Here is a 27,838-nt window from a genome sequence, read left to right on the forward strand (position 1 = left end):
AACTTTTTATACTCCCTTTAGGGACTGTGATGAATATAACCTCTCCTTCATGATTAATAAACATTTGAAAAGTGTCCAGAATGGACCAAGATACTGAAATAGAGATGTTTAGTTAAGGCAAGCAAAAGTCTTGAATACTCCCATTTTGTCTTTGCAAAATCAAAACAAAATGTACTGAAATACAACTGAAACAAAATCAGAAATGTCTTCTTTTCAGCCGCAAAGCTTCAGAGAGTTACCTCCATCAAAGAAACTGGAAGTAAAACCAAACCCCACCTTACTTGTGATGTGCTGTTTCTGCCAATACACAGCTGAAAGTATTTCAGGAGTGTCTGTTTTCAGTATAGCCTGTACTTTGTTCTGCTGTCAATGTTTAGTTAAGGTACCAGGCAGAAGCTACAACATCAGATTGCGGGCTGTTTTAGTCAAGTGCCTGCTGAAGATAATTTATCAAAGTAAAAAGAATGGTTATAAGGTATTAGTGGCTACTGAGGCTTCACTCATCTTTCTCTTTCTTTTTTTTATTGCCTTAAAAATGAAGACTGATTGCTACCTATCATTAGGCAAAAAAAAATTAATCTTGTTTTCTATGACATTAAGAAACATCCTTTCTATCCCAGCAAATAAATGCCTTCAAGGTGAGAGAGGATGGGAAGGAAGAAGAAAAAGAAGAATAAAAGCAACCCATGGGAAAGGTTTTACAGGGTAAGTAACCACCAAGACAAAACTGTGGTGTGAAGTATTATGAGAAAGGCTGCTCCTGAGGCAGTGTCCCAGCCCCAGGTTCAACACCAGGGCTGTTGCTGTTGTTTGCATGGACCTGAACACCTAACCACACAGTTTGCACCGTGGCTGTCCTTAGCCATGTTTGGTTTCACTCTCCTTTGCCTTGTGAACAATAGAGGTTTGTAGCATTGTACTATTTATCATGAGTTTCTTTTCCAGCAGTGTCAAGAAAATTCATACACAGCATTGTGGAGCCAAACTAGTCAAGCAAACTGTTTTAGCTCATAAGCTTTCAGAGTGGAGGTGGGAAGCAGACGACAGAGGAACATTCTTTCCCTCCACCCACCCCCCGCCGTGTTTCTAAATGTAAGAAGGAATTGTCTTGTCAAGGTTTTTGTTGTAGGGCATGTAGCAAAGAAGGGAGAAAGGAGGAGACAGGAATTTTGGAGGAAACAAGGGAGGGCTGTGCGAAGATTTTAGGAGGTCTCTGTCCAAAACAGGTTTACAGCTGCTATTCTATCATTTTGTAAAGTAGCAATACCACGCATGATGCCTCTTCTGGAAGCAATTATCATTGGAGTATCCTAGTGTGCAGATAACAAGCACATTAGGACTGCAGCACACTACGCTTTATCTACAAGTGCCTAGCATTGCATGATGCCACAGAAACAAATGGTACTCATAAAATGCTGAGGACTGGTAGAATTATAATTACCAGTTTTCCTGCATGACTGCTGTACAAAAGTAAGTATGGCAGAGTTGACATCTTCTTGGAGGGAAATGAGTAAAATATCTTTTTATTTCACAAATACTATTATATTACAAATACAAATTCTAACTCCAACTAGTATTTGAAATCCTGATGCTCCTGGTAGAAGTGATAGTCTGGAAACTTTTTCTTTCCTAACTTTTCCCTTAATCATCTGTGGACAATTAATTGCCATCTATTGGCATCCCAGACCTTGTTAAAATAGGCCTTTTTTTTTGCCTGATTTATTACAAAAAAAATTGTTCTAGCTTAGTGCAGCAGACCTGTCATAAACATTTAAGATGTACTATAGTGTCATATTTTCTAGGCAGTATAATAGCATTTCATTTATTGTTTCCCAAGGACTAAACTTGGAAATTAATGGCTTTATGAAGAGGCTAGTCTTATATTAAAGTTGATTAATTCCATTCATCCTCCAACAGGCTCCTCAGCAATACAATTTCCCCTTAATTAAGCAATATGATGTAAATTACATGGTAATTGATTTAATAAAAATATATGATGCAAAATAACATGGGGAAAAACGTCTTACTGAACAGCAGAATGATTCTCTGAGCAGAGCAGGTAATGGAAAGACTACCAGAAATGAGGCTAGAAAAACAAAGAAAATCATAGAATCATAGAATAACCAGGTTGGAAGAGACCCACCTGATCATCGAGTCCAACCATTCCTATCAAACACTAAACCATGGCCCTTAGCACCTCATCCACCCATGCCTTAAACACCTCCAGGGAAGGTGAATCAACCACCTCCCTGGGCAGCCTGTTCCAGTGACCCTTTCTGCGAAAATTTTTTTCCTAATGTCCAGTCTAAACCTCCTCTGGCGGAGCTAGAGGCCATTCCCTCTTGTCCTGTCCCCTGTCACTTGGGAGAAGAGGCCAGCACCCTCCTCTCTACAATCTCCTTTCAGGTAGTTGTAGAGAGCAATGAGGTCTCTCCTCAGCCTCCTATTCTCCAGGCTAAACAACCCCAGCTCTCTCAGCTGTTCCTCATAAGGCCTGTTCTCCAGCCCCTTCACCAGTTTCATTGTTCTTCTCTGGACTCGCTCCAGAACCTCAACATCCTTCTTGTGGTGAGGGGCCCAGAACTGAACACAGGATTCAAGGAGCGGTCTCAGCAGGGCTGAGTACAGAGGGAGAATAACCTCCCTGGACCTGCTGGTCACGCCGTTTCTGATACAAGCCAAGATGCCATTGACCTTCTTGGCCACCTGGGCACACTGCTGGCTCATGTTCAGTCAGCTTCATCATTTTGTTTCCCTAACAGTTAGATGGAAGAATCCCCTGCCATCTCCCTCATTTTGTAGCACTGAAGGTCTTTGAGAAGCTGTCCCTTTTTTCTCCTTTCTACCCAGTTATTAATTTAAATTAAAATAAATAATACAATCAGTTCTAATGTTAATGATTTCTGGGGCAAATAAATGTACTTTTCTGATTTATTTTTCTGATCTAGGTACTCTTTTGCATTTCAAGTGAGAAAGATTTTGAGTTTCAAGTGAGAGATATTTTTACAGCAAACTGATGAATTCCCGGAAAGGGACAGAAATGTACTGAAAAGTTAGAAGACTGCAAGGACAGGGGAGGGTACACAGAGAGCTGTGAAGGGGCTGAGTGGAGCAAATCTTGGGCAAACTTTTGCAAATCAGATCAGGAAAGACATGTGTTTTTCATATAGGTGCTTCACTCTTCTTGAAAACATTGCAAGTCAGACCAGCACTTAATGTGGTTTCAAGGCCTTAACATGTGTCTGAGGTAGCAATGGATTTACATCAAACAGTCTGATTTTAGTGTGATTAGTTGCAGCTCTCATGTCTGCAAAATTAGTCCAACATCCTATAAGTGCAATTGTTCTGGAGAGAGCTAGTATTTTTTCCCAACTTTGCTTCAAGACAAAAATCTCCCACTGTCATTTTGTGAATGTCATTTATTCTGATCTCAGCCAGAGTCAGAAAAAAATAAGCACAAACACAAAATGTTTTCTTTTGGGTTTAGGATTAAATTAGGTTTCTTTAGGAGTCCTTTAGAAACACAAATACATCTCAACTCAGTCTGTGGCCAGAGCTTCAGGTTCAGATCTTATTTTAGTTTAATTTCCTTTACTGAAGTAAACCATCAGTCTTTTCTGGCAGGCAGTTCACCCCAACTATAATATTTTCCATAATCATCTCCAGATGGGCAACATCCTAATGTATATTTTTAAAGAAAGAAATATCCAGAGTCCTGATGCCTTCAATCAAAACAGTAAACAGTGATTTCTGACCAGCATTTTCCTCAACAGAGTAAACTAAGGGAGAAGCAATCATTGCTTTCTGAAATCAACACTGTCAACCCTCAACATAGAGGAGGTTGCTGAAGAAAGGTTAGCTTTGGTGTCATCATGCCATTAGGTCTGAATGGCTCTGAGAGATCACTAACACAACCTGCCATTCACAGCCCCCCAGGGATTTCTTTTTTCAAATGAAAGGTTGCAAAAATCTCATTCCCTATTCCAGTGCTGCACACACAACATGTTCCCCTTCCCCCCATCAATCTGAAGGAGGTAATGGGAATGAGGTCCCTAATGGAGGGCAGGTGGGAAGGCATAAAGTGCTCGCCAGCCAACCTGTTTTGAACGGTGGTCAAAGCAATATTAATCCATGACCTTCATCATTTTCACTTCTCATTAAAAATCACAAGACACTGGAGCCAAGGTATTTAAAAATACTTCTACTTCCTGGTAATCAGTGTTTAAAAGAAAAATAAAAATGTATTTATGCTCTTTGCATTTGTAACCAGAAATCTTCCTCCAGACTGTCTCTGGTCTTAGATACCAATGTCCTCTTTAAAGGATTTTGAATGTAACCGGTTGTGAGAGACACATAACTCCTATGTATATCCAAGCAACATTTGTCTATGGAGACGAAGAGATAAAAGGTTCTTGCTTCAGCTGCACCTGTTACTGGATTATTGCAATGACCTTTCCTGCCCAGCAGCATTCAAGAAAGCTGTGGAAGGCCTGAAAGACTAGAGCTACCTACCACACAAAGGCTGATTGAATGTAAAGCTTAGCAAATGTTGTGTCTTTTCCTGAATATGTTGTAGGGTGGAAAGATAGCTGTTTTCAGCAGGAATGAACTAGGAAGATTTTATTCTTTTCTTTTTCAATTGATGCTAATAATCAAGAGTATTAGCATGAACAAAGCTACCTTAATGTTCAAAGACAACTTCTCTTCATGAACATCACCAACATCACAGATGATTGAGCTGGCTTACAGTCAGAATAAAACTTAACTCATCCATTCTTTGCCATGTGGATAAGGACAGATGTATAGAAGTAATAGAAAAGATGTCCTGGGGACTAGAAGCACAAAATGTAAATATCAGTGGTGCATCACCAATGTTTAGAGGTCATGCCACAAGCTTCCTTCATGAGACAAAACGATCTCATTTCTTGGTCTTCACAGATCCTGAACTCCTTTGTGTCTGTTAGACTCAAGATTGTTTTTTGCATCATGGCTTTGTCTGTGGTATAAGGTGAAATCCTGAAGCTGCTACAGTTAGTAGGAGATTCTGACCCATGTTTGATAGTTCACTCCAAGGCATCTTTGTAATCTTGTTCATGGGTATATCTTCCTAATGAGTTAGAAGGTACTGCTGAGGAAAATTATACATATGTGTGATACTAGTAGTTCTGGGTCGTGCAGTGTTACAGATGTGGTGGTGCGAAGAGCTGATGTTTGTTTCTTACGTAATAAGCATGTAGAAGACTTGGAGCAGAAATTACAGCAAAAATGAAAATTTTTTTCAGTGCACTGAGTTTTTTGAGTTGTTTGAAAATTATTGTAATGTAAGGTCACAATTTTAATCACTTTCTTATCTGTCTGTTTCTGGGAGGTAGTAATATTATTTCCCTCTTTTCCATTAGACCAAGTTATCCTGCCACTACATCAACTGTCCTACAGCTTTGCATCACCCTGGATAAAAACTAAGCATGGACCAAAAACCTAAAATTGGGAACTATGTGAGGGAATAACTTCTTGTAAATAAATAAGACAGACATTTATAACACCTGAGCAACTAATGTAGGCTCAGTGGCTGGTGCAGGAAGGAAGTCCTCTGGAGATTCTTTTCCCTAAGCAGTTTGAATTCTTTCTCACTGCTGTGTCTGCATGGTGTGATGGAGAGAAGTGTTGCTCTTTAGTGTGTTGTGACATGTCCGTGGTGCTTAGGACTGCACCTCTGGTGTGGAGTGGCCAGGATAATTCTTTATCAATGTCTTCTCTGATCCACTTTGCAACATCTGTAACTCTGAGAGATGGAGATCACTATTATGTATGTGTACGAGGGTGTTAATCCAAAAGGCTGTAAGTATCAAGGACCACTCTGTCACAGAATCCTCACTTGGTGCCTGCTGATGAGCCCCCTGCGACAAGGGGAAAAGGCTGCAAGGCTTGCTAGGGCACTGCTGGGGCTTGTCCTGGGAGGGAAGAGCTGAATACGATGGCATCTGTGGCTACAATGTCTGTCTGCACTGTTTCTCCTTCACTTGTGCTCAGATTTCCTCTGGGAGCCAGACGATTGATTTACTCCAGAAGGAATGAACTGCCACATAGGCACTGCAGAAGGCAACAGAAACAAGCTAGGGAGAGAGAAAAGATAATCTCAGCTCAAACCTTTATCTTAACTGTACCCTGGGTAGCAATTCCCACAGTAGAAGAGAGAATTGGTCTCTACTCTTACTGTGACTGTGGGCCACGTGACACACAAAGGACCCTTAAAAAAATATAAATTGTCCCACATGATTGCTACTCCAAGTGGTTGGAATAGAAGAAGATAGCAAAGAAGAAGAAGCAGAAGAAGATAGCAAAGCCTAGTGGCCCCTGCCCAGTCATGGCAATACCAGATCATTTCATTTCCTCAGCTCATCTTGCCACATGTGGGAACAGGCCTGTCCATTGTTGTTTTAGGCTTTGCACTTTTTCCTACACTGAAAGGGTACGGATCATAGCAGAAACTGGCTGCTTTCTGCCTCTGGGCAAAGGGTCGTGTAGTAATCTGGGGCACTTGTGTCTGACATTTGCAGACCTTATCCCCACCCCTAACTCTGATGTCAGGGGACAAATCCCTGCAGTAAAAGAGCATATAGAGGAGGAAGGACCCTTGCCAATCTTTGTCTTCTTTGGAGCTGTATAAATATTGTAACATTCAGCAATATGCTGGGCTCATGAAGGTTTCCAAATTCTTCAAACCCTGATCACAGTTATTAGTTGGAGAACCAATATGTGTTATAAAAGAGTTTGAAGATAATTTCCTCTTCTCAGTGTAAATCCTCTCACTATGTCTGTAGACCTTGTATATTGCAAGAAGTAGTTATACGTCTGATATTTTATATTTCCCAAGCTATAACTCATAATCCCAACACAAACCTTGACGTTATTCACAGGGAGGAGGTGATCACCCTCCTGAAAGGAGCACCCAATTTTACCTCTGCTAACACCAGCTGTGCTTATGTCATTGGAAGCCCTGTAACGATGTATGCTTCATTAAGGTGAATTACAAAAGCTAAGCCCTGTGCCTGCCAATAGCTAAGATATTCTCTATGGAAAAAGAAAACCTATGGTCTCGGTTACAGCACCACTAGTTATTTTCCTAGCGTTCCATCGCCTCTAGAATAGACTGGCCTCTAGAAAGTGTCACTGTCCTCACCCTAATTCCAATCCCAAGTCTACACTTAACTGTGGCAAGAGGATTACAGTAAAAACAAAGAGAAGGTATTGGTCCCTGATACCAGCTTTCTGCCTAATTCTCGGGGCTCTGTAGAATCCAGAAGGAAACTGAGCATTAGAATGTATCTTTACCATAAACCCAAATCCTACCACCAGCTCTCCTTGTACCCCAGGAGCTAATAAACACAACAAAAGGGAATGTGACACTTAGAAAGGTCATCCTCTTCCCTATAGCTGTGGGTCCTGAGCTACTCTGTAGAGAACTACTCTCTTAAAGCTCCTGATAGGTATATTGTTGTTGTGGATGGCATCAATGAGAGATCCTGCAGCAAACAGGTGTGGAGAGGCTAATTCCTGACCACTCAAGGCTAGCAATCTCTGGACTGACCACAGCCTCCTTGCACAGCAGCTGAAACATTAAAAACAAATGCTCACACATGTGTACACTCACATGCACAGACATGGCATTTTCTCGAGAAGGACTTTTTTTTTTTTTTTTTGAATAGGAAGGTCATGCCATTCTCTGTCCCCAAGAAGAAAGGTTTAATGAGCAGTCTGAGACAGAACTGAAGGAGTGCCTCCTTTGGAGGCAGCTGAATTTCCTGCTTTCCAAGTGCCTTCTCTTTGCAGACCCTGGAAGATACTGTCCTCTCCAGGTACAGAATCACAGAATCACAGAATAACCAGGTTGGAAGAGACCCACCGGATCATCGAGTCCAACCGTTCCTATCAAACACTAAACCATATCCCTCAGCACTTCATCCACCCGTGCCTTAAACACCTCCAGGGAAGGGGACTCAAACACCTCCCTGGGCAGCCTGTTCCAGTGCCCAATGACCCTTTCTGTAAAGAACTTTTTCCTAACGTCTAGCCTAAACCTCCCCTGGTGGAGCTTGAGGCCATTCCCTCTTGTCCTGTCCCCTGTCACTTGGGAGAAGAGGCCAGCACCCTCCTCTCTACAACCTCCTTTCAGGTAGTTGTAGAGAGCAATGAGGTCACCCCTCAGCCTCCTCTTCTCCAGGCTAAACAACCCCAGCTCTCTTAGCCGCTCCTCATAAGGCCTGTTCTCCAGCCCCTTCACCAGCTTTGTTGCTCTTAAACCTGAGTTTCCCCTTGGATGTTCATTCCCAAAGGGAGCTAACATGCATATAGGATGTGTAATCAGTGAAGCCGGGCAAACCGAAGAGTGACCCAATCTGCCAGTACAGACGCATTAGGCAGCTACTACCTTAATTACCTGCTGGGTGTTCCAGTTTAGGTAATGTGACAATTTCCCAGTGACAGCAATTATCTTTCCAGGCTGTGATTCACTTTTTAGTGGGTTTATCAAGGCCTTTTAGATAAAATATGCATGAGCACATCTTGCCCATCCTCCACAACCAGGCTTCTCTTACCAACAGGTTAACAGGCATCCTGGCATAGCTGGCAGCAATGGAAGCGTTTTTCATCCTTGCTGCACCAATGCAGTGGTGGAGAGCTTACTTGCAAGAGTTCTTTATGCTTGTTCTTGGTACCATTTGCTTGATCTGATTTCATGCATATTTTACTGAAAAGCAGTGCAGAACAAACATAGGACTAAATCATAGCCTTTGAAAAAAACAGAGATACAGAAAAGATTATGAACACTGTACTTTTTTTCACTTTTTCTCATTCATGAAACTACCTTCAGCAATTTCTGTAAGAAGATATTGCTGTTAGTTTTAGTAGTATTACAGTAGCAGTCAGCTAATGACTTTCAGGAAATTGTTAGAGATATCTATTTCTCTATGTGTATGTGAAAGAGAAATTCACCATTTATATAAAATATCCTGTCCATACCTGTATCCAGTTAGCACTGAAAGACTGTTTATAGACTCAGTTGTACTTTGTTGGTGCTAACATTGATTTCTTGGCTGAATTATTTTGTAATAGGATAAACCTATTAATTGCGCACCTAAATAAAATAGCATTTTAACAAATTGAATTACTTTTATTTTACCTTGGATGATAATTTATTGACACAAATAGAACTCTCTAATTAAATTTGGCATAGCCAGGTCTGCTGAGGACACACTAAGCCCTTTTGCGATGTGATTTTAGTGCCTTTTTAAAAATTTTAGACCATCCTGATATTCCTAGATTAAATTGTGTTTATTATGGCTGTACAGCCAGTCAATTATTTTCGCTATGCAGTTCTTAAGGATCCCACATGGATTTAGCATAGATCTTCTGTGAAGAAGGACTATTAATTTATAATTTCTCATTAAATACATCAGAGATTGAAATCCATTGTTGCTATTCTGGAAATAGATATCCTAATTCAGGAGTGCCTAGCCTGCAATCTGTAAAATGGAAGGGAAATGAGGAGGACAATTATATTTATCACTGCCTCTCAGACTGAAGATCTCAATAAAGCTGGAAAAGTTTAGCAGAAAGAAAAATAGCTGCGGTATTGAAAGTGCTCTCAAGGAAGCTGAAGACACAAGGCCTCACCTACACCTCTACAGAGATCATCTCACCTAGAAGAGAAGCCAAGGAGGTGGTCCTGTCCTCTGCAGCGGTTATAGCAGAGTGGCAATCCTTGCAACACGGGGCCCTGAATTCATCCAGCAAAACAGCTTATGTCTCTATGATCTTCTGCTTTGTGGATTGCAACGGAAGCTTGATCCAGAAAGCAAATGTCCATAAATTTCCACTAAAGCTTGAATCATAAGTATGCATCGGTAAGTCTTTTACCACATCAAGGTTGACACGACTGGTGGCCTGCTCTGCAGAATGAACCTCCAAGGTGCTGGTAGAGACCTCTTGATCCCCACTGATGTAACTGTCACCAGCCAAGCAGGTAAAGAGTTAGGAGCCCTTCTAATGAAAGATCAGCAGATGTCTTCTCACTCAAAATCAGAGGGGGGAGAAGTCTTAAAATGGAATTCTTCATTTCATATTTGGAAGAAAACAACGGGGTTTAAATTCCAATTTTGTTATTATGTCTCACCCAAAATAATAATACATTATTTTTCTTGATTCCTATATCCACATTGGGTTTAGATCTTATGTTGTTGTACACATTGGTACTACACCCAGATATTGACATTCAGAATAAATACAGAGAGGAAGATTGCAGCTAAAGCCATCCATCAAACACAGACACATGCAAAATCAAAGTATATGTATAAGACTTAAGTTAAGGTTTCCCCCTTTCCTAAGTTTGCAAATACAGTGCTAAATTGTTTATAAACAATGAGATATCTGGTTTTGTCTCTTTGCTCTAGGAATAGCCTCATTGTTTTGAAGGAATATTGCCAAGCAGGCTAGCAGGTTTGAAAATCTTTTCTAGGTTTAATAGAGCAGTAGGACTTTGGGCTATACTGGAATTGCACACGTTTATTCACATGTAAAAAGCTTGGGCTGCTTGAGAGCCACTGGTTACAGCCATCTTCTGCCAGCAGCATCCTCTCTTGCCTTCTCCCAGTTTATAACTTCATTTTGAAGTCTGTCAGCCTGATACTTTTTGTGCTGTTCACTGGCTTTTCTTTAGTAATACAGCAGGCAGAAACTATCAAGCAGCTCAAAACAACCTTGTTAGGTTTTCAGAATAAGGCTATTAGCCAAGGAAAAGCACAACTTCTTCCCTTCCTTACCCATCTGGTGTCTGCCCTGCAGGGGTGAAAACTGTCAGTGCATCATAGTCTGACAGGGAACTAAGAAGGTGGCCTATGTTATGAGGAAGGAATTCATATTTGTATGAATTTAAGAATTTTTCTTCCCTTAGTTTCCACTGTATTCTGAAATAGGCTACATCCCTGCTTTTGGCAAGAGAAATGAGGAAGAAGGAGGCAAGGCTGAGGAATGAAACTATAAACAAGACAGCCCCTTGTTGCGAGCCTTCCTACTTTGACACATGCTTATATTTTTTCAAGTACAGCACATTGAAGTTGATTGTTTTGGCTGTTCTTGCTCCTGGTTCTTGGCTCCGATCCTGGCTTCTGGAGTGCAGAGAAGAGTCCACCCCCCACCAGTCTCACAGGTGCAGGGGAGCTCACTCACCAGCATTGTCTGCCCTTTGAAAGGCTAGTCCTCTGCTGGGCATATGGAGGGAATTGGGTCTTAGGTGAGGTAGCAGGATACAGAAAGCCAAGGTTGCTGCTCAATCCCTTGTTTTAAAAAAATTATCAATCAGAGAACTTAGTATAGAAGGTGGGGGCAGGGGCAAGGAGAAGCCAAACCAAACACATTCTTTCCCAAATGGATATAATATAAAGTTTTGGAAAATTTCCTAAGCTCTCTCAGTTATAACACCTAGAACAGAAACTTTTTAAATGTCTGCTGGCACTCAGAGGGTAAATAGCAGCTGTTGTCTGCTTGTTGGCCTTTTCTTCCCTCTCTTTCAGATCTGTCTGCTCACCTTATTCTCTCTGTGGCCTGTTAACTTTGAAACTTACTGTTGTCATTCAGGTCCAGCTAGAGTGTTGTGTCCTGTGTGGGTCATTGCGCTTTGAGAAGAGCAAAGACTGACTGAAGCCCACAATGAGATATGTCTTCTGAAGAAAGATTGAACTAACTAGAATGGAGGGGATATGTGATAATTGCTTTCAAGAATGTGAAAGGCTACTGTGAGGGCAAAGAAATACAGTCACAGAACCACAGAAATGCTGAGATTGGCAGGGACCTCTAGAGATCACATAATCTAAGCTCCTGTTACGAGAACAGTCAAATAAAGGAGGTTGCTTATGCCATGTCCTGTTGGGTTTTGAATATCACCAAGGATGGAGGCACCACAACCTCTCTGGGAAACCTGTACCAGTGTTTAATCATCCTTAGGAAGGTTTTGTTCTTATATTTAAATGAAATTTCCTGTATGGCAGTTTGTTTCCATTTCTTCTTGTCCTGTCACTGGGCATGACTGATAAGAGTCTTCTTTATTCCTTTCCATCAGGTATTTATATGCATGGAACTTTTCCTTCTCCAAGTTGAACAGGTCCACCTCTCTCAGCTTGTCCTCACATGTCAGATGCTTCTATCCCTTCATCTTCTTCATGGCACTTCACTGGACTTGCTTCAGTCTCTCTTACTGTAAAGGCCAGACCTGAATGAAGCACTCCGGGTATGCCTCACCAAGGCTGAGCAAAGGTGAAGGATTACCACCCTCAACCTGCTGGTAATGCCTTTCCTATTGCAGAAAACAAGGCTTTTGTCTTTCTTTCCTGCAAAGCCACATTGCTGGCTCAATGTCAACTTGGTGTCCTTCAGGACCCCCAGGTTCATTTCTGCAAAGCTTCTTTCCATCCACTTGGTCCTCAGCCTTTACTGGGGCATGAGTTTATTACTTCCCAGGGGCAGGATTTCATTTTGCTTTTTCGTTGAACTTCATGTGGTTCTTGTCAGCCCATTTCTCCAGCCTGTCAAAGTCCCGGATGGCAGCACAATCCTTTGATGTATCAGCCACTTCTTGCAGTTTCATGTCATCTGAAGACTTGCTGAGGATGCATTCTGTCCCATCACTGAGGTGATCAACAAAGACGTTAAGCCCTTGCATCGGCCAATGGGGCACAGCACTGGTGACTGGCCTCCAGTTGTACTTCATGCCACTGATTACAATCCTTTGAGCCTGGCGGTTCAGCCAGCTTTCTGTTCATCTACTGCCCACTTCTCTAGTCTGTATTTTATCAGTTCTTCATCATGCAATCGATTCATCAGTTCTGTAGTGGGTAGGACAAGAAGTCATACCCATAAATTGCAGCAAGGGAGATTAATTTTAGACAAAAGAAAAAAACTTTCCAATGCTGGTGACAGTGAAGCGCTGGGACAATTTTTGTGACAAGGTAGTAGATGGAATAGATGCTTCATTAAAGTTATCTCCAGACTTTTTTCTTTGATCCTTAATAAGATTTTCAGAAACATCAACTCTGTGTATTTTTCCATCAGTATGAGCTGAAGTGGAACTTGATTAAGCGAATGCTCCGACTAACTACTTGGGAAAGGGTGAAAGGTAAAACAGTGGAAAGACATTTTCAGTTTAGAGCAGCTGTATACTCCAAGGTGGGAACTACCTCAGCCCACCCTGACACCACTTGGGTGTTTGGAGCTCAGGCTGAGACCCCTTTCTCCACAGGAGAATTTTTTATTCAGATGTGAAATATTCCCATATACTTTAAGCCTCTTGATTATCTATTGATGCACTTAAGCATACCAACCAAAGTTGTTTATTTGCTAGATCGAATATAATCACACAAGTTTAAGGAAGAGTAAAACAGAAATAACCATTGTGGCTTATGCTCCTGTGGAGGGGAATAGAGTCTGGGGCTTGGGAATAAAATATTTTCGGTTTTCCTTGCGTAAACAGGGGTGCTTGTGTCACTTTCCCAGATGGAGACACAATGTTCAATAGCAGGAGAAGCTGGAGGATGCAGATTGTTCTGCAGTGAAGGGATGTACTGCTGATGCCTACCATCAGATAACCTCTTTTCCTGGAGCTCCACTGCAGCTGATATGGTGGACATAAACAAACCCAGAGCCCAGGTGTGCCCCTGAATCTGATGAAGGCAAACACATCTTTACTCCTGTGGAAATCTAGCTGACTTCCATCTACACTTTCATGTCTGTCATTTACCTCCTTTCCACATTTGCAAGAGAGGGATCTCTACTTCAAACTTACTGGTTTTTCCAGACTGTGAATATGGTATGTTTTCTGCACCAGCCTACTGGAAGATGGCTCCACGTAGCCAGCATCTCTGCTTACTTTGCTAAAGCTTCCCTTGAGTAGCATGTTTCACACAACTCCCCTGGGTTCACCCTTATTATAGGTTTAAGCCTTTGTCCAGGCCCAGGAATAAGATAAGCAACGACAGTCCAGAACTGCCTTCCCTCTCTGATTCCTGTCAGAGGGCAATGGGCATCTGGGCAGTCTTTAGTTGGGCCAAGAGACTGTGGAAAGGAGCAGGAAGAGATGCTGCCCAATTAAAAACAAGACAAACATGTTCAGTTTGTTATCCAATTTCTTCTTAGAAGGGAAAACCCAGAGTCAGATATGTTGATTTGGAGGTACATCGCTGGGGTGGTGGTGCAGGAGCGCATCTTCTCCTTAGCTCCAACCCAGAGTTTTGGTGCAAGTTGGGACTTGCATATTCAGGGCTTTAGTTCTGCATGTGAGAGAAGAGGATGGCACACTCTGTTAAGAGTCTGAATCAGAAATGATTCATACACAGATATTTCACATGGGTGCCATAAAATGACTTGAAAAGAAACAAAAGTGAAATATGCAGCTGGATAGAAGGGAAAGGACCACATAGTGATCCACCCACTTTTAAGCCCAGAAGAGATCGTTATTGCAATTCAGTCAGATTTCTCCCACAGCACAGACCTCAGGACTTAGCTGAACTAATTCCTACTGCAGAGCAAGAGCTGCGATTGAACTAGAGCACTAGAGTATTTCAAGAGAAACTGCCCAACTTGATCTTGGAGAGAAAATGAAATGGGAGAATCCACCACTGCCCTTGGTAAGTTGTTTCTTCTCCATTGAATATACATTTCTTGTTCCAATTTGTCTTGGTTTGGCTCCTGACAGTCTGACTTATTTCATGCTGGTACGCTAGCTAAAGGGGCACAATGTCATCCTAACTCTGTTCCCTGGGCATGGGACTCTGAGCATCACTAAAGTCACTGCATAGATTTTTCATTTATTAAGCTAACTAACTCCAATGATCCCTAAAGCCATGGGTGAACCAGGAGGTCCAGAAGCTCTCTTTAACTATTGATTCTGGGTGGGTGCCTGAACTGTGAACTCAATTTGCTCAGAGGTGCACACAGCCTGTCCCTGCTCTCCGTGCTCTGCTTCTGTGCCAGAAAAGCCCAGGGGAACTGACTGGATAGGAAGTCCTTTCATCTGTGTCCCTAGGGACTGAGGACCCTACGATGTACCACAGAATGTGTGCCCAAGTTGATCTAGGTGGATGCACACAATTTCCTACCCTAACGTACACTCAGTAACCTGTGAACTTTTTTTCCAGGCTGATCTCTGAGCCCTCTCTAGGGTTTCAGCCTTGCCCTGTGGAGCCAGTGTCCAGATGCACTGTCCCAAGGTTGGTCATGCTATTGCTGAGCACAGCTGTAATGAAACTTTCTGAGGTAAAATGCCAAGCAAACGTTCTGCAGTTTTCTTTCCAGATTTGATTTTGATTTCATTTTAATGGGTTTGTGCCTAATTGCCTGCCTATAGTGAAAACTTGATGTGTTGATTTTCCAAGAGCTACAGAGCAGCATTTGGAGAACAATCAGTCAGATGTTTTGTCACATCCCAGGCAGCCCTAGCAGCATTTGCCTGAAATGAAATGTAACATCTCTACACTGCAGGCAATATTTTTGCTGATAGCGCTTCTGCATATCTTGCTAAATAAAAATAGACCCCTACTTTTTTTTTGTTTAGACATCAATTAAAAGCAAAACCAAAACCCCACTCATATTAAGATGACACAGAACCAAGCTGGAAGCTGAAACTGTCCTCCACATTTGACCGAGGTCACATCAGGTCCCAGACTTGATCTTGAGCCATCTGCTAATTGCTGCAATTTTGCAATCATATATCCCAAAGCAAATTTAGTTTGGAAGAAGCTGTTGGAACATGGATTCATCCTTGAAATCATATAGTGTTTCTTTTAATGGGCACTGCCGATTGCTAAGCTGCTCTAGCCTACTTTGCCACAGCATAAACTCAAATAGTGTTCTGTCTTTTACAGACTTCTTCACCCTGGAGTGTTGAGTAGCTTTGGAGGATTCTGCAAGCTAAAGGAAGCCCTGAGGCCATTTATTTTTAACACTGGACTCAAGGGCTGTACAGACACTGAAACTGCAGGCATGATGGGTAAGCCCCTAGCGCAGCCAGCAACCCTATATCAGAGCATGCCAGCAATTTGCCTGCCAGCATGTGGGAACTGCATTGTCAGGCAGTTATGGGGTACATGGTGCATGGGATACACAGTAGGCAATGTTCCAGGATGCTCTGGAGGTGTGTCTATCCAGCAGCTATCAAAATCCCAACTGCAACATTCTCTGCACCCCAGACCACTGGCAGGAATACTAAGAAAAGGCAGAGGCTAAATGCAAAGAGTGTTGAGACTAAATTGGGATATTCAGATTACTGAAAGCCTGCATGTATTCCTCTGAGTGCAGCAGTGACAACAGCACAAAGCATTCCTGGTGCTACTGTAACAGCCTTCCTGGGGGCCTTTGTCCTAGACACAGGTCTGTCATGGGTATTAGAAATATCAGAATAAACAAAACAATATGGAAAGACAGGTAGCAATTCGTCATCATCTTCCGCTGTTATAACCAGTTCTGTCATGATCTCCATTACACTGACGCCTCATTTGACTCGGTCTTTTAAGGCACTTGTCCTCACAACACCCTGGTGAGGCAAGGGAAGTGCTGCAGATGGGCACAGGCACTAGGTCTGTGTTAATAATAGTAACAAACATTCTCAGGGCTGTCTGGTACCCCCAAGGCCAGAAGCACCATACGGGCTGTGATTGATCACAGGGTCACCCCTAAATGGAACCACAATAAATTGCACACTCTGTATTGCTTCCTATGTTACGTGGCCCATACCATGCTCAGACAGTGCTCAGGAATTGTTTAACTACTACCTGGCACAAGCCAAAAAGATGATGCATGTAATTAAACAGTAGAGGCAAATGTGCTGTTGATCCTAGGCCTTCATCTCATTTAGTATTTTGGGCAGAGGTATAACCAGAGAAGCTACGTCTTGTTTTCCTGCAGATATTGCCCTCTCTCCTTCCTGCTGATCTCAAATTCATCCAAACAGTAAGTGCACAAATATTTTTGTAGACGTTGTCCCAATCATGTAGCCCACCATCATGTGGCAAATCTATGACAGAGGAGGAAACTTAACCTGCATTATTCTGGCTGCTGTACTCAGGCTGCTCAAGAGGATAAAGTGAGATACCAGAAATAGGCAAGGTGGGACCTGTGCTCATCATGGCAGGGGTCTGCCTTTCCTTCATTTGTCTGCAAAGCACATAGCTGTGGCCTTGTGTAAATAATGCGTAACATGCACAGTCATATTTCCTACATGTCCCTGCTGGCACAGATAGCTTCAGTAGGAAATTGTCATTGCTGATCATTAAAAGACAACAAACTCTTCAATTACCAAAATAAGTAAGTGGTAAGTTGTTGGCTCTTACAGTGAGTAGGATCCTACATGTTGTGGGCTTTTTTCCCCATGTGTGCACCTTCAGCAAATTGATTTGATAAAAACCAGTTCCAGACATCACCTTATTTCAAGTTCAGTTACCTAGGAAACCGCAATGTACTGCTGGGACAAGCTGCCCGCTCCTGCTCCAGTTGGAGCTATTATCATAGAATCATAGAATCATAGAATAATCAGGTTGGAAGAGACCCACCAGATCATCGAGTCCAACCATTCCCATCAAACACTAAACCATGCCCCTCAGCACCTCATCCACCCGTGCCTTAAACACCTCCAGGGAAGGTGAATCAACCACCTCCCTGGGCAGCCTGTTCCAGTGCCCAATGACCCTTTCTGTGAAAAAATTTTTCCTAATGTCCAGTCTAAACCTCCCCTGGTGGAGCTTGAGGCCATTGCCTCTTGTCCTGTCCCCTGTCACTTGGGAGAAGAGGCCAGCACCCTCCTCTCTACAATCTCCTTTCAGGTAGTTATAGAGAGCAATGAGGTCTCTCCTCAGCCTCCTCTTCTCCAGGCTAAACAATCCCAGCTTTCTCAGCTGTTCCTCATAAGACTTGTTCTCCAGCCCCTTCACCAGTTTCATTGCTCTTCTCTGGACTCGCTCCAGAACCTCAACATCCTTCTTGTAGCGAGGGGCCCAGAACTGAACACAGTATTCGAGGAGTGGTCTCACCAGTGTCGAGGACAGAGGGAGAATAACCTCCCTGGACCTGCTGGTCACGCTGTTTCCGATGCAAGCCAAGATGCCATTGGCCATTACACACATCATCTCTTCCTTCAGGAAGAGCAGAATGCTGCTAATGCAGACATCTAGCCTCTTTATGCAGATACAGGCTGTGCATGCATGAGAAGACAGACACACGGTTACAAATGCCTGTGGGAGGGAGACACACATACTATTCACACCTACGTCTGCGTACTAAAAATTGCTCATTTAACTATGAGACCACATGTAGATGTTGTACCTATCTATAGCATATGAATGTATAGATCTACGCAGTAGCTGTGTGTACTTAGGAATGTATACACATATGCCTACACAGAGTGGCTGGTGTGTATGTGTCTGCTTATACACGTAGGTGCTGCTTCTCATGAAATGACTGAAGGTATCAGGGCTTCCACAAAACTATAATTTTATTTGTGGATCTGAGATAACATGTTTTTTTATTTTTTTTCACGGGACTCATTTGTGAAAAGTGAGTTCATCTACTCTGGGACAACAAGGTATTTGCACTCTCTGCTCTGCATTTTCTGAAAAATGAGTCCCTTGAAGAGCAACTCTAGCATGTCACAGTGGTACTTGCAAAATGGGTGGATGGCAAAAAGCCCACGTACCACAGTTCATTTGCGAAATGGTTGATTTTACTAGATTACCATAATGTGTCCACAGCAGCAGCATGTCTTTCAGGTGCAAGATATTCAGCTGCACTGTGTCCTAGGGACATGAGAGGCTCAGGTGCTGGGTTGAAGGTGGAAATGTATAAATGAATAGCTGGATAGGGGAATCTCATATCCTTCCTTGCACCAGCACCCAGGAGCTACACCTCACCATGGGGGTGCAAACACATACATAGTCAACTCATCTGCTCTTGCTTATCACAGGTAATATTAACTGGAGCTAGTTTTTATTTAATAGACAGCCCTGTTAATGAGAAACCCCTTTTTCCCCATGCTGTCATTCAGCAATTTTCCAGAGCAGTGGATGGTTTTAATGTTTTCTTTTACAGGAATATGGAGCCCAATGTGCATCTCACAGATGGGAAAATAAAATCTGCTGTGCATATCTCTCTGATTAGTTTGCTCTGTGCCATAACTCATGCAGCCATCTGCAGGTATCAGCAGCCCTTTACCCCGTCTTTCACCAACTACAAATATTGTGTCTATTCTGATACAGATGAAAAATATCTTGAAGAGGTAGAAATGGTCATAGAAGCTGCCCTGAGGTGCCATGAGATCTCTTTTCTGAGGCACAAAGTCTGTCCTGCTGGCTTTTGAGGCACACTATACGTTTTGCATTATTTGCAGATTACCAGTACCCATTCCTTCTGCTATCCTGTATGGTTATCCAGTGAATAACAGGGATAATAAATTCACAAGAAGAAATGGAGTTGAAATCCTTCCTCTTCCCCATCCCCATAATCTGCATCTCTGGGGAAAGAAGCAGCAGAATAAATCCAGTGTATGGGCTAGATCAGTGGCCCACAAACACCCACCTGCAGGAAGCAGGGCTATGCTACCCACCTAAACGTAGCTGTGTTGGCTGACCTGTTTCCAACAATGTCTTCTTTATTCTTCCTGCAGTTAACTTGCTGGCAAAGCCTATTCCACCACTCTTGCCTTGATAGTGCCTCATTGGGTACCCATTGCCAATAATTGTCCCACAGGGTCTTTTCCATCCAGGTGAATTTAAAGCCATGAAAATAATCAAAGGCGTAAAACGTTAGTCTACTGATTTCCTGTATCTCCCCTCTCAGGCTGTGCTTTGGATTCAAGCCACCCAAAACTTTGATAGTCCATGAGAAGGGAGTCACAGAAACATGATCACGCTGCATCAATGCACTCACAGCCTGCAAAGTTGTGTGCATGACACTGCAAACGCCACCAACAGGTTCCGCACCCTCCAAGGGATAGCTCACAAATGGGGGATATCAGAGGCATCCCTTCCCATACAGGCAAGCTCCCAGACCTGTCCTGCAGTGCACCAGGTGTACAACTGCTGTTTTACTTGATTTTAGGGTAAGCTAGGTGCTAGGAGAAGCTATGAACTGCTGGATGGAGAGCATGTGGCTGCTGGTTTGTCTTGGCCTTGGGATATACACACATGTGCACACATGGACACAACAAGTGATACAATGAAAGGAAGAGGGAGCTGTATGTCAGAGCTCATCTTTCAGTAGAGACATTTCCTAAGGAGCTACAGATTTAAAAAATGTGGTTTCGGTTTCTTCTGGTTTGGAGTTTATAGCTAGGCCCCCAATCTAGGGGACATCTTCTATCCATGATAGCACTTAAGCACATTCCTTAGTGTTCTGAACCAGAGCTCGAGCAGTGCAAAGGTGGGAGTTGTGCATTTTCTCCGTGAAAGTCTTGCCTCACAAACTGCTTGGATCTCCTCATGTCTGTCAGTATAGACAGGAGCAGGCAGCATTCACACTAGGATGTGAGTTATTGCATGAAACAGTTGCCAGGTAGCAAGTTGCTCCTAGGACAGCTGCCTTTTATAGAATCATAGAATCACAGAATAACCAGGTTGGAAGAGACCTACTGGATCATCGAGTCCAACCATTCCTATCAGACACTAAACCATGCCCCTTAGCACCTCATCCACCTGTGCCTTAAACACCTCCAGGGAAGGTGACTCAACCACCTCCCTGGGCAGCCTGTTCCAGTGTCCAATGACCCTTTCTGTGAAAATTTTTTTCCTAATGTCCAGCCTAAACCTCCCCTGATGGAGCTTGAGGCCATTCTCTCTTGTCCTGTCCCCTGTCACTACCCCTTTCAGAGATATGTACCACAATTCCAGAACATTTTCAAGGGTGCTGATGTTGCCCAGGAGTCTGACTCACATCCACAGGAAAATAAGAGAGAAATATATTCAGTGTTTTGTCTGTCTCCTCCTCCAAGATCTACCTCTTCTTCTGACTTGTCTGACTAGAGACTCAGCTGACCGTCAGAGATTCTAGTAAAGTCTCTTTTACAGAGATGGTGTAGCAAGCATTGGAACTCTTGAACTATAGTATACTGCTAGTCAAAAAATTACCAGTGTGGTCTAACCGTTTGGCAGTTAGAACCCAAACAATATGAGTCACGCCTTGTAGAATACATACATTTGATAAACATGCAGAATGTATGTAATTCTTCTTCTAATAAATTGCATTGCATTCTCACTGATTGAATACAAAATATGTGCTCTCCATATACACAAACAGCAGCAGATATCCTTATGAGTCTTCTGTCAAATACATATCTGCTGTGCTGGAGCTCTTAGGGTTTGCAAGTAACTTGACCTATTTATTTTGTGCACATCTAGATAGACAGTTATACAGATCATCAGGTAGATATTGAAAGTCCAGTTCAGTGACTGAGAAAGCTTTGTTTTCATCAACCTGTCAGCACTGGAATTATCAACTTTTATTTGGCATTACCCAGTCTAATGTAGACTCCTGCAGTTCCTTGTAGTTCCCCTGTTGATTGTTGCATGTAGTTTTTAAAACAAACTTGGCTCGTGTCTATAATGCGTACTGCATATGTCTGTGTGTGCATACATACGTATATTTATCTATGTATATACTTACATACATACGAAGGTCTCTATATATTTGTATCTATACATGCACACTCAACAGACCCTCTATATATTTTTCAAACTCATAAATATCTAATGTGGAAATTATAGACACAGGGTTTCTCTCATCCACTATCTCCAGAATGAAGTAGGGCATTTTAACAGCACTGAATGATGCTGAGGGAGCAAGCAACAGCCCATCCAGACCAAAACTTCTGCAGTGCATCATTCCCTTCCTGGGGCAACGATTCATGCAACTGAAGACCTGCTTTTATGAATAGATGTTCAGAGAAGAGATTTGGCTATAGTAATTTTATCGATGCCTGGGACTCTTTCCTGGAAACTTTAATATATGTCAGACATGTTGACTTAGTTTACATGTTGTTCTGCATAGCAGCATCTGCAGAAGGTTTATTTTCCTGGCTACCTGTAAGTCATTGATCTTTCTGTACTTATATCCTGGAGGATATTATTTTTGCTTGGATACATTTCTCATTTGAAATATTGCAAATTATGAATAGAGAAGCTTTGGCAACCACCAAACTTGTGATAATGGTCTGAGCTGTAAAAGCTGCTAGGGCCTCACAGAGACAGTGGCAGCAGATGCATCTGTGCCTGTGTTACCATGCTTTCCCAACATCCCAAAGCTTGACTGCTTTTTTTGACATTACAAAAGCAGTGTAGAAATGGAAAGAAACACAGTTAGAGTAAAACATTTACTTACTTGGAGAAATGACTCAAGGTATGGATAATGTTAAAAAGACAAGAGTACTGGCCAGAGGGCAGTGACATCTAGGAATGCTTTTTTCTCTCCAGCTGATATTTTTCATGCCCTGTGCCATGCTATATGTTATCCTGTACATCTCCTCTGTCAGGAAACCCATGCAGGTAACAGACAAAAAGTCCCAAATCATAGCAACTCTGCAACCCCAGATCCACAGACCCACTGACTTTACTTATAAGAACTAAATGCATAAAGGAAAAATCGAACATTTCATCCCTTCCCCTCAGATGAGGTCAGAATTTGGCCCCTTCCGCTGCTGGATGTCTCTGTAAATATCAGGTCGGTGGCCCAGCCTCACCGCAAGCAGAGACTCAGGCTAAATCCTTGGTCTGGAACTTCTGGTGTTACCTGAGAAGTTGGTTCTGCCACCTCAAGGCCATCTGACCCTTACCATGCTTAACTCCTGTTATAATTTCTTTATAACTTAGCCTGAGCATAATACATTTTTTGGGAGATGATCAGATGACCATATTGTCCTGCATTGTCGACAGGACAAGAGGGAACGGCCTCAAGCTCCACCAGGGGAGGTTTAGGCTGGACATTAGGAAAAAATTCTTCACAGAAAGGGTCATTGGACACTGGAACAGGCTGCCCAGGGAGGTGATTGATTCACCTTCCCTGGAGGTCTTTAAGGCATGGGTGGACGAGGTGCTAAGGGCCATGGTTTAGTGTTTGATAGGAATGGTTGGACTCGATGATCCGCTGGGTATCTTCCAACCTGGTTATTCTATGATTCTATGATTCATATGACAGGCTTACATGTCCAGGCCAAGTCTGCCCATTTTAGGAACAAGGCACTTCAGCTGGAACAGGAGCAAGGGATGGACACCAGTGGAAACAGAGGGGGCGGACTGGCTGTCTTCTGAGAGAAGACTGAATTTGTCTTGTTTAGCCTAGCAACAAAAAAAGCTGACAAAAGCTAGAATTGCTATCTGTAAATACCTCAGAGAGGGAAAAGAGTTTCTTAAAAAAAATCAGTTTAGGATGATAGCAAATAGTTTTCAAATGTAGGGGACTCAGCCTAGACTGGAAATGAGAAGCTCTTTCTAGTATCAGTGATAAGGTCCTCCCACAGGCTTCCGTGGCATGCTATGAAGCTAAAACAACCCAATTAACTTTAAGGAGAAGCTTGAATAACTGATAAAAGGGAACCCGCAAAGACATTGCCTCAAGTGCAGGACCCTGGATTGTGCGATCTAGAAGATCCCTTCCAGAACTGTATTTCTAAGAGGAGAACTATGATTCTAACTTTTTTTTTTTTTTGGCACCTGAAGTCTAACTATGATTCTAACTTTTCCCCACCTTTTCTACATGAATGCTTGAGGTTTTGGTCTTATCATTCTTTTAACATAGAGAGGATTTGACTGTAGTAATGATTAGGTGGCTGCAAGAATGGTGAGTTGAAACAGTTTTTCATCCCCGGTGCTGTGCCGCTAGGATAATAGAAAGTTTTTATAGTGTTAGGTAATAAAAGCTAACAACAAAAAAACAGTTGGTTTTCTTTCTAGACAAATTATGACTGGACTGCTTTGAACTGTGTTTCACTGAATCTACTTGCAAGAGTTGGGTAACACTAAGACAAGACAGGGAATTTCAGTGCTGATAATGTTCTTGTTCCTAAAACCAATTATTTTCAAACATGTTATCTACACTAGCTCTCATTGAGGATTAACTATATGACAGGCTTGAACTTCTAAAAGAAAGCTAGTTTTAAATCATGAAAGAGCAGGGGGAAAAGGTGAGACTAATTTTTACCATAGGGAAACATGTGAAGTTTTTTAGTGCGTCATCATTCAATGTCTTCTTACCATAATTGTAATGAGGATTATTATCCTTCCTTTCTTGACTCCCTAAGAGGAAATGCTTTGCCATTGGATAGTGAGAGTAATTTTTAATGAGTCATTTATCATATGAATGATTTATTGAGAATGAGTCTTATCTATCTAGTCTAGGAATATTTTTCTCTTAATTGCTTTAGAAGTATTTAAGTGTATTTGAACTTCACACTGCATGGACCAACAGTAGCTGGATACTACATTTGTATTGTCTGACTGGACGGGATTCACACCAAGAGCTAGATATCTTGTCTGACTCTGTGATAACCAATTCAAAATCCAATTTCAGCAAATATTCACGGACATCATGTGAAAAAATATGTTTCACTGCTTTCTCCCAGATGTGTGCCTCTGAGTATTTTCAGAAAATGAATCTCATAATTGTCACACTCTCTAAATACTCTTAGGTTGAGAGATATGCTGCTGTTGTACCCCTCTTCTGCAGAAGAGCCTTTCATCCTTGAAGCTGGGACAAAATGAACACTGCTGTTAAGTGTTTGTGGGAATGCTGCATGCATACTCTTCTAACTGCATGTAGGTTTGTATTAAGTGTGAAATGTTTTAGTCCCAAAGCAAATACTTACAGATGTGGGAGGCTGGTTGTTATTCAGGATTTGATTTGCTATAGGTAGTGCAAACCCAGTGAAATTTTCAGTGATGGGGTCTGTGTTACCAGGCCACCAATATTCCACACAGGCCACCAAAATTATAGACAACCAAAGTCAGGTGAATCAAAAGGGTCAATAAATGTACTCATACAAGACATATGTACTCATACAAGAACATCAGGATTTCAGTATGACCTAGGTTGTCAGAGTTTCCATTCACACCTGTTGATGTTCACTCTTTAAATTTTTGGGCTTAGAGTGGCTTAGCTAGTGGCCAAGGATAGATGGCCCATTTTTCTCAGGATTGTCACGTAAATATTCTCCTTTGTCTGGAGATGTTAATGAGGGGCATATTTCCAAGATGGAAAAGGACATCTGGACGGGGGAAATTTAATTCTGAAAAATGGAAAAGGAAGGCTGAAAAGCAGATAATCATAACTTTAAGGATTTAAACTTCAGTAGAGTAGGTAAGAGATCTGTAGGAGAGGCAGTCTGCACCACATATAAGGTTTTGGGCTGATTAGGGGTATTTACCATTCACAGAGGAATTTAACTTGCCCACCCTTGGCAAGATCATAGAATCATAGAATCATAGAATAACCAGGTTGGAAGAGACCCACCGGATCATCGAGTCCAACCATTCCCATCAAGCACTAAACCATGCCCCTTAGCACCATGTCCACGCCTTAAAGACCTCCAGGGAAGGTGAATCAACCACCTCCCTGGGCAGCCTGTTCCAGTGCCCAATGATCCTTTCTGTGAAAAATTTTTTCCTAATGTCCAGCCTAAATCTCCCCTGGCAGAGCTTGAGGCCATTCCCTCTCGTCCTGTCCCCCGTCATATTGGACAAGATGGGCAAGACACTGGCTTCAGCACAGCAGCTGAGGTTGCTTCCCCAGAGCTTAAGGGCTCAGACACAGCATCCAACGGCAGCAACTTAATGCTTATTACCAGGCATGAGGTAAGGAATGGGAGCTGATCCTATGCATTAGTCCACAGCAACTGTGAGATAATTTGCATTAGCTTAAATGTCACTGAAGGAAGTTTGGCTGATGTATGCAAGATCATTAAGCCACTTTAATCCTAGCACTCTAGGAAAAGGTGATTTCAGCAGACTGAAATAAGATGGGGAGTCCTCACTGCATGATACAAAAGACAGAACACCATGCACAGCTCTTCAGGCCAAGAGACAGTAGGGAGGTCCTGTCTTTCAGGTGGAAAAATGAACTGTGCAGCCTTTCCCTTTCTGTAGCACCTCTGCTTAGCCAAAGCAATAAACAACAGCATGAGTCTCAAGGAAATAGACTGGCACAGGGCACAGGGATTAGGCTGGCACGCCTTATCCTCCAGTTCCATTCCTCAAAGAAAAAAAGACATTTTCAGGTAGAGATGGCTAAAATAACATCAGTCAAAAGAGACATTCACAGATATCTTTTCCATTAAGAACAATCATAAACTAAGGTCCTTTGTCTTTGTTGAAGAAAATCAGAAACCTCCCTCAAATACATTTTTCTTCTGCTAAAATAACATTTAGTTGTTTGTTTATTTGCTTTTAATGGGCAGGATATTTTGTATTGAGAGGTTTGGGGTTTTTTTTGAGAAAGGAGAAAATTTAGAAAATAATTTCTTTTCCTTGTAAAACATTTTTGGATAGGTTCATCAAAAGACATGAACTAGATATTAAAAATAGTCAGAGATTTTTATCCTGCCAGCTGTCAAGCATGCTGCCAACAAAGGCATTTTAGCTTTATTCTGAATTTTTAGTATACCAATAGCTCTCCTAACCTTGCAGCAATGGCCTGAATTCTACAGGTTAAGTGTGTGCTCACTGTCTACTTGGTGGTGAGCCCAGGTTTTCAAGGCTGTAGAACCGAATTGGAAGTTCAGAAAATAAAGACTTTCTTCCACGATTTTTTTTTGTTTTTAGCTGACAAGTGTACTGAAGGCCAGTTTAATTTGATTTGACACAGATGGTCATTTCAGTTGGCAATCATCCACCACAATACATGTCACCCTTGGCTAAAGACCTAGCCTTATCGATAATCTTGTGACATCTTTTCCACATTGTGTATGACATGTGCCTGTGAACTTCCTGCAAAAAAACCTTCCTGTTTTTAAACTCCAGAACACCAAATGCCTGGCTCCAAAACATCATTTCTTCCTCTCAAGTACGCACCAGCTGCTAAGTGAGCTTCCTGCAATGCTCTCTCCATTTTAGCCCTAGGGGCTGGTGGGGAGACACATATAAAGTGCCATAGGAGGAGACATCGGCCCTCTGTTTCCATCCATTACACCAGACCAGGCCACAGACTGAAGGGGATGGAGCCAATGGCCTGTCCTTCCTTCAGCCTTCCCCTAGAACTGAGATGGGAGGATGCTACATTACAGAAATGTAGATCGGGGAAGGAGATCTATTTACACCTTTGTTTTTAAGAGATCTTGATAATAATTATTTACGATCTGTAATAATTCTAGATCCTGATTTTTTCTACATCTGTAATAATTGGGGATCTCTAGTTTTGTCCTCTGACCTGCCTGATCACTCCTTAGGAGGAATTTTACCCTTTCGTATGCACCAAATCTTTAGAGCCTTATCCAGAGTCCTCTGTAATCCATGCTTTCCTGATCAGACTCAAGGTTACATGACATGACAGAAGTAAGTGCTGAACAAGATATTTGAATGATAAAGTCTTACATCTCTGTGCAACACATTCAGGTCACTATTTGAAAGATATTTCCCAGCACAAGCTTTTGCTAAAATCCTTCAACCCTGTTTACATTTGTTTGCATCACAAGGCTATTTGCCCAATAAATTAAACAGTCAATATATGCAGTGGCCATAAATCTTCTCCATCACTAACTACCTTAAAACCGAGGAGATCACTGTTTTGCCTCCTTTACTTCAAGTGATAGTTGTAGCAGCAGTAGCTG

The sequence above is a fragment of the Phaenicophaeus curvirostris genome, chromosome 3, assembly GCF_032191515.1.
Source record: "Phaenicophaeus curvirostris isolate KB17595 chromosome 3, BPBGC_Pcur_1.0, whole genome shotgun sequence".
Classification (NCBI taxonomy): domain Eukaryota; kingdom Metazoa; phylum Chordata; class Aves; order Cuculiformes; family Cuculidae; genus Phaenicophaeus; species Phaenicophaeus curvirostris.